This window comes from Saimiri boliviensis, chromosome 3 (genome assembly GCF_048565385.1).
Source record: "Saimiri boliviensis isolate mSaiBol1 chromosome 3, mSaiBol1.pri, whole genome shotgun sequence".
Taxonomy (NCBI): domain Eukaryota; kingdom Metazoa; phylum Chordata; class Mammalia; order Primates; family Cebidae; genus Saimiri; species Saimiri boliviensis.
Window position 1 is genome coordinate 123446889 of NC_133451.1, and position 8748 is coordinate 123455636.

General features: G+C 40.9%; 1 non-coding gene across 1 annotated transcript; it reads right to left on the reverse strand.

Moving 5' to 3' along the window:
- Positions 1-7856: 7856 nt before the first annotated feature.
- LOC120367833 (U6 spliceosomal RNA) lies at positions 7857-7963 on the reverse strand. The gene has a single exon (XR_005582108.1). It is a non-coding gene; the product is annotated as a U6 spliceosomal RNA (small nuclear RNA).
- Between the last annotated feature and the right edge of the window lie 785 nt (positions 7964-8748).

Below are 8748 nucleotides of genomic sequence, written 5' to 3' on the forward strand. Positions count from 1 at the left end.
TTTGGGACTAGAGTTTGGGGCCCGTGTGCCCCATGATCTTCTAGAGAGTCTCTTGACTAGCACTGTACCCAGAACTGGGTGAACAGCTAATAAATGTTTCTTGTATAAACTACACAGAAGCAGAAAATCAAATGTATCATGTCCTCACTCACAAGCGGGAGCTAAATAAATGGCATGCATGGACAAAAAGATGGGGAAAATAGACTCTGGGAACTCCACACGGAGGAGAGTGGGAGGGGAGTGAGGGTTGGAAGCTTACCCACCGGGTACAATATCCAATATTTGGGGGATGGATACACTATTATTCATTACTCATGTAATACCCATGTAACAAACAAGCACATATACCCCTGAATCTAAAATTTGAAACAAAAAAGAGAGAGAAACAAATCATCTGAAGTGACTCAGGATCATTCCAAAAAAGAAGACTATTAAAACAGGAATAATGCCAGCCTAGAGAGATTGTGATGCAGGAAGCCTGAATCGCGTACCTGGAAAAGAAACTGATGAAAGACTTCGCAGAATGAACCTGAGCCTTCAAATCAATGAGCCTTCAAAATAGAATACATCAGGCCGGGTGCAGGGGCTCACGCCTGTAATCCCAGCACTTTGGGAGGCCGAGGGAGGCAGATCACCTGAGGTCAGGAGTTCGAGACAAGCCTAGCCAAAATGGTGAAACCCCAACTCTACAAAAAAAAAACAGAAATTAGTCAGGTGTGGTGGTGCATGCTTGTAATCCCAGCTACTTGGGAGGTGGAGATGGGAGAAGAGCGTGAACCTGGGAGGCAGAGGTTGCCCTGAGCAGAGATCGTGCCACTGCACTCCAGCATGGCAACAGAGTGAGACTCTGTCTCAAAAAAAAAAAAAGAAAAGAAAAGAAATAGAATACATCAGAAAGTGTGTATGTAATGTTTCATTTCTTCAGAAGTGCCTTCTCTGTGTGTATCAAAAATAATAAGAAAAAAAGACCTGAGATGCTGTTATTGTGAGACCTCAGAAATAAGGCTTATAGACTCATGATTTAACTTGTTAGTGAGCAATGAGTAATTGTTGGGTCTTTTACCAGCTGCTAGATGGTAGGATGTGGTAAGGATTCAAGATAATCAGAAGAACACTGGAAATATATATTAAGGATGAAATATTAGATAAAATCAAAGCCATCACTTCCACCCACAGCTCAGATCACACCCCTCCCTAGCTCCAAACTCTACCCTCATCTCCTGCTATATCCTTATTCTGCGTTATTTTCTTCATATCACCTATCACTACCTGAAAAGGTATATTATATGTTCATTTTTAATTTTTAATTCTGCTCCCTCCAGTATGTGGCCTCAAGAGCTTAGAATAATGCCTGACATACCATAAGCTTGTAATAAATAATAATTGAGCCACTAAATGATGTTGAGGTATGGCTTTGAGCTATTAAACATTGAGTTACAACTAGCAGCTACCATTGCTGATATAGAATAGATGTATATATGTGTACAGTATAAAGAACCAGCAGTCATTTCAGCCCACACCTATTACCACTGCTACTACTACTACCTATACTATTACTACTACTGTTACTAACTAGTGCCCATAATAATAGCAAACCTTTGAGCACTTAATATGTGCCAGGTATTGTACTCAGTACTTGATATGCATGAAATCAGTCAATCCTCACAAGAATTCCACTAGGTAGTGAGTGGACACAAAAGGTCCTATTATTGAATCAGAATCATGTGACTCAAAGAACTTACCCAATGTCAAACTTTGTTAATAATTTCAAGGATACAAGCAATCAAGGGGTACAAGCAGAGCGGCGACAGATCTAAGACATCTCACATGTTACAGCCCTTTCTTTTTTTATAGTGGTCTACACTTTCAAGCCCAGAGTAATAAGTGAGTTCTCTAATGAAGTTTGCAGGTCACCTCCCATAATGGGGAGAATTTAAGCTATAAAACATCTTCATTTAACCCAGAGTGTTTTTGCAACTTGTGCAACATTATTCAGGAAGCTATGCCTCATAAATTTATAAATCTTATGTAAGATTGTCTACTCCAAGCCAGAGACTTTCTGCTTAATGCATATCATAGACAAAAGATCTCCCTCTTAACGAGTATCACTAGTCTATTTGCCTGGTGGTCTGGAGTTATTGAATAAATGTTTGTGGGTTCCCCAAATCTACACAATGAACATCTAAATTTCAATTCAATAGTATTAAGAAGTAGAGTCTTTGGACAAGGTATCTACATGTTTCAGTCAGTCTGGACTGCTATTAATTGAGAATAATTAAGTCATTAAGGTGGAACCTGTAAGGCTGGTTGCCTCGCTGGGAGTTTGGACACGCCCATCTCCCTCCGCGCTTGAAAATTTACATTATGTCAATCATCTAGCTCCGCCTTGGACATCCCCTCTGCACTCGGCACCTAACCCCACCCTCAGAAATCCCCTCTGCACTCAGCACTTAGCCTGCTCACAGGAAGTCCCACCTCCCTACCAATAGCAGCTCTGGCTGTCCACATCCTGTCTCTCCAAATCCAATCGAATGCCTTCACTCCCTATAAAACCCCACTCCTGAGAGGAAGCAGTGTGACTTCCCTGGCTCCTCTACCCGGTATTGCAGAATGGTCACCTAGGAGCTAAATAAATCAAAATTGGTGTCTAATTTTCTTGTGCTGGCGTCAGTTTACTCATTTTTAACTCGGCAATGAACCTTCAGAGAATAAACTTTACAGAACCCATATGAATAACATTAATGGTCTTATAAAAGACACCCCAGAGAGCTTTCTGGCCCTCTTTCTGCCATGTAAAGACACAGCAAAAAGATAGCCATCTATGAGGCAGAAAATGGGCCCTCACAGACACTGAATTCTTCCTATTTAAACTGTGGACTTCCTAGCTTCCAAAACTGAAAGATACAGTTTGTTGCTTAAGCTACCCCGTCTGTGGTAACCTATGACAGCAGCCCAAACTGACTGAGACATCTAAATACCTTGTTTCTAAGGAGATGGAACTGGGTGGCCTGCCTTCTCTTGTTTCTCTGGGTGTGTTTCTGTCATAATTGGGAGTAGAAATGGGTTATATGCCAAGTACCCTAACTCTGTATTCTGCAGATAACAAATTAGTATTCTACATATCAGGTTTAGAAAAGTAAACACAGTGAATGAAAGATCTGGAACTGATAGTAGAGCTCCCAGGAAATATGTGATTTCTGAACTCCCACACCACAGCCTCCAGCAGATAATGCCCTCTATATATGCTTAAGTAAAGCAAACATTTCTCGAGAAACCACTATGCTAGGCTTTGTCAGTAAAAATTAATAGGGCATTGTCTCTGCCACCGAGCTTAGATTAGAGATACAAAAATATAAAGAAAAATGTAGGGCCGGTGCGGTGGCTCACGCCTGTAATCCCAGCACTTTGGGAGGCCAAGGAGGGTGGATCACGAGGTCAAGAGATGGAGACCATCCTGGTCAACATGGTGAAACCCCGTCTCTACTAAAAATACAAAAAATTAGCTGGGCATGGTGGCGCATGCCTGTAATCCCAGCTACTCAGGAGGCTGAGGCAGGAGAATTGCCTGAATCCGGGAGATGGAGGTTGCAATGAGCCGAGATCGCGCCATTGCACCTCAGCCTGGGTAACAAGAACAAAACTCCGTCTCAAAAAAAAAAAAGAAAAAAGAAAAAAGAAAAAGAAAAATGTAATGAAGTGCGATACATTCAATGAGACAGTTACAAGGTGTGAGAGTACAAAAAAATTGGAGTAATTCAGGAAGTAAAGAGGAGAGCAAAGATGGCTTAGAGGTATGCCATGGCTGTTGGCTACTCATGTGTGTGCCTACTCTTGGAAAATGCACATCCATATAACGAAAAATGATGGAGACTGAGAAAGAACAACAGAATGCAAATGCACCGTAGGACCCAGTTTGCCTTTCAGAAGGAAATCAAAACCTCTGACACCAACTGAAAGGCCAAGTTGGACGGCAGTTCCTCTGAAATCTAGGGGAATTCCACAGTGAAGCTCAAAGCAGTGGAAATCTACTGAACATAACTGCATTTATATTAACTTCGAACATTTTCTGAGCATACTCATTTTACTTTTTTACTAAAAAAGCAGGCTGCCTTTTATTTTTATAATTTCTAGGTCACATTTTGTTAAATGAAGTATGAAAAAGGTAAATGAAAGCAGCTTGAAATATGAGAATCATTTTAAACATTTTTACCATGGATTTACACTGTATGCAGGGCAGTGCACTTCCAAAAATATAGACGTGTGTCTTAGTTTGCTCAGGATGCAATTCCATAGACTAGGTGGCCTATAACCAACAGAAATTTACTTCTCGGAGTTCTGAAGGTGGGGAAGTTCAAGATCAAGGTGCCAAAATATTCAGTGTCTGGAGAGGGCTCACTTCCTGGTTCATATATGGCCATATTTTTGCTGTATCCTTACACGGCAGAAGAGGAAAATGACCTCTCTGTAGTCTCTTTCAGGACACTAATCCCATGCATAAAGACTCTGTCCCCATGTCCTAACCACATACCCAAAACTTCATCTCCAAGGGCCATCACATTGGGGGTTAGGAGTTCAGCATATGAATTTGATGGGTAGGGAGGAACAAACATTCAGTCTATAGCAGCATGAAACTTATAGAAACCAAATTATGAGTTATGAAGAGATCTATACATTAGAAACAGTTTCAACTGGTAAGGGACTCATCATTCATTATTTCTTTAAATTGATACATCCTTATTTCTCACACACACAAAGAGTGCTATGTTTTTTTATTACAAAACTTACACACCCAGAGATGTTACTGAGGAGACACATGACACCATTTCATTAAATCTGAGATTGTGCATCAGCCTTTCATGTCTGCAAACCTGGAACCTAGGAGTGTAATCGAAGTTGCAGAAGTAGGTATCTCAGAGGAAAGGTAGGAAACATATCTGAAGATCATTGTGGAAAAAAAAAGTTACAAACCACAAGAGATAAAGCACAGACCAGAAGTCAATCTTCTAAGAAATCAGTTAAAAGCAATAGACTGGATAAAGAAAATTTGGTACATGTATACCATGGAGTACTACACAGCCATAAAAAAGAACAAGATTGTGTCCTTTGCAGCAACGTGGATGGAGCTGGAAGCCATTATCCTAAGCAAATTCACACAGGAACAGAAAACCAAATACCACACATTCTCACTTATAAGTGGGAGCAAAACATTGAGTACACATGGACACAAAGAAGGGAGCAACAGATACCAAGCCCTACTTGAGGGTAGAGGACGGGAGGAGGGTGACGATCAAAAAACTACCTATTGGCTGCTATGCTTATTACCTGGGTGATGAAATAATCACCCAGATAATATAATAATATTTATAATATTTTATATTATATATATAATATATATATATTTTTCAAAATTTAGTTTTAAAAAGATTCAGTGGATTGTTTTTAAATGTCCTCCAAATGGTATTTCGATGGTCTTATCAGGGGATGCCCTTCAGGGTGAGAAGGAGGTGTGTATAAGGCATGGGGAGGAGTGGCTGGTGGGTAGAATAAAATGTATTATTAGGTGAATAGGGAGAACCAAGTGACGGTGAACTTGGCCACTTGGGCTGTGGATGTCAATCAAACTAATGTATTGGGGAAGGGGGGAGAAAGTTTGTCACCTGTTTTAATATCAGAAATTCCTTTACATGGGTGATAACTGGGGAACAGCCGCAGGTAGCTGAATCACAGCCCAAATCCTTACAACCACGCTGGTGGGACCCAGCACCACTGGGTGACCCACTGCTACACCAAACCCCTGTGACACGCAGTTTACCTAAGTAACAAGCCTGTACATGTAGTCCTGAACCTAAAAATTCTAAAAGTAAAAATTTAAAAAGAAATCATTTAAAACCCTAAATGATCTTAAAAATCTTAACCTTGATCTCCCCAGAAATCTGCAAATGTGAATTTGTCTGCATCATGTGCAGTCGAGCCTGTGGTAAAGCAATTTTTCATATGTCTTCCTTCATGACCGAAGAACTGCCTTGCCCTTCAAAGGAGCACAGAAGAATTTTTTATCCTTATATACCTGACTTGTCCAGAACAACCAAGTACTAAGAAAAATCCCCCATGTTCCCTATTTTTTCCTATTCCACAAGTCTAATTTTAAAATTACAAAAACTTTAAATCAATTTTTATAGTAACTTAAAATGTACCCAATATATAGTCCAACTTTCAGACATCCATAAGTGAAGAATAATGCCATCCATTCATATGTCTTTGAGTAATTTTCACCCCTTTTCAGTGAAAAGTTGGTTTAGACTCTTTGTACCCAGCAGCATAGGACAAGATTAAGATAAACCAGGACCATGAGAAATAGAAATGAAATGAAATAAACTATAACTATTCTGCAAAGACAGTCTAGTTGTCAAGAACTGTGGAGAAGATTTGGATGAATTGTTTGCTTTTCAAAAAGTTTAATCAGCCCCCAAATCTTAGTATTTACTTTGAGGAACTCGAGAGGGTACACACAAATTTAACTCCCTTAACCTATGTAGGTTATAGGTTAAGAGAGTTAAAGTTAACTCCCTTAAAGTAGGTGGAAAAGGGGGTAGAGAAGTTAAAGTAGGTAGAGAAGGGGGCAGGAAATACTGTTAAGTATTTTAAGCATTAATGAATACTCCCAATGAATACTTGACACCAAATAATGAATACTTGACACCAAATAAATGAGATGTCTTTGCAGCCCTGAGTGTTCTGATACATGAGCCTTCACTTTGATACTTTTCTTACCCTTCCTGACTCCCTGGGCCTTGACTTTAGCCTCCCAGTTAAATTAACTCAACTGAATGTCTATTTGTGCTTTTAGTGGGCTGCCCATACTACAGCCTACACTGTGAAATGTCATGAATTGACTTCCCATGAGAACCTAGAAATTTGATTCCAGTTCTAGCTTTACTGAATTTTGCACTCTACTCAAGAGATATTCATGCGTGCAAACAGTGGTAGGCACGTGTTTGAGCCGGGATGGGACGTGACCCTCATTTACCCTGCTGTAGCAGCTTGGCAGGTGGGATCCAGGGCCCTGTCCTAAAGTCCCCTGTCACAGAGATTCTCCTTTCACGATGGCTCTTTTGAATTTTTCTTTTTTTTTTAAGATCATGTCTCACTCTGTTGCCCAGGCTGGAGTGCAGTGGCACGATGATCTCAGCACACTACAACCCATACCTCCCATGTTCAAGTGATTCTCCTGGCTCAGCCTCGCATGTAGCTGTGATTACAGTTGCCTGCCACCTCGCCCTGCTAATTTTTTTTATTTTTTATTTTTTGTATTTTTAGTAGAGATGGGGTTTCACCATGTTGGCCAGGCTGGTCTGGGACTCCTGACCTCAAGTGATCTGCCCACCTTGGCCTCCCAAAGTGCTGGGATTACAGGCGTGAGCCACCACACTCAGCCCACAATGGCTCTTGATTTTTATTCTTACAGCTATCACCCCAGTACAAATGGTAATCACATTGTACATAACTTTCCGTAGACTCCTAACAAGTCTGCCTATTTGTGATGTTTCTCTCTTCTTACTTCTCGCTTCCATAAAATCTTTTATTGGCTGGGCATGGTGGCTCACGGCTGTAATCCTAGCACTTGAGGAGGCCAAGGCAAGCAGATAGCTTAAACTCAGGAGTTTGAAATCAGTCTGGGCAACATGGACAAACTCTGTCTCTAGAAAAAATACAAAAATTAGCCAGGCTTGGTGGCACACACCCGTAGTTCCAGCTACTCAGGAGGCGGAGGCAAGAGGATCATCCAGCCTAGACAACTGAGTGAGGCTCTGTCTCAAAAAAGAAAATCCTTTTATAAGTCTTTTTTTTTTAATAGAAAAAATATGGAACGCTTCACGAATTTGCATGTCATTCTTACGCAGGGGCCATACTAATCTTCTCTATATCTCTCCAATTTTAGTATATGTGCTGCCGAAGTGAGCACTATAAGTCTTTCTTAAACACTGCTTTTTGCACGCTACCTCTTGTGCAAGAATCTTTGATAGCTCCAGAAGTCCTACATTCTGATATTTAAGGCATAAATGAAGATAGGCTGATCTGTGCACAGTACCTTAAGACCTAGCAAGATAACTAGCAAGATGGGAAGTCAATGCTCAAAGCCTCCTCAAGTTTCAAGAGACAGGAAAGAATTGCAAGACGGAGGCCCATGGAGTGACATTTGGAAAGTATTGTGAGAGAGAACTCCATCAGCCAGAAGCCAGTCGGAGAGCAGGCAGAAACTATACTGCATGTTGGATCAGAGATAATTTAATATAAAAAATAGATAGCTAGATATAAAGTTGTTAAATAGATAATGAAAAAAGAAAAATGGAAGAAGCAACCGCAGGAAACAGTTACTCTCCCTAAGACTGAGGGAACACAGGGAAGAGTTGAAATTATTCAAACTTAAAGGAAGAAACGTATGGATAATGGCTACAATTTCTGACAGGCCTCCATGTGCAAGCCTGGACCGAGAAAGTCTGAAGTCCTGCCTGCCTCAGATGATCACCCCCCACACTCCGCCTGCATTCCCCATTATCCCTGATAGCCCAGCGAGCTTCCCTCTGACATTAAGCTTCTCACCTCACCTGCCATCTTAACTGTTCTTGCTCTGTGAATATCCCTCCGCCCCACCCTATCATCTTAACTACTCTTATGCCTTACCCTACCTGCCACTGTAACTGAACTTATGGTAATGTATACTCCTTGCCCCTCCCCCACCACTGTAAC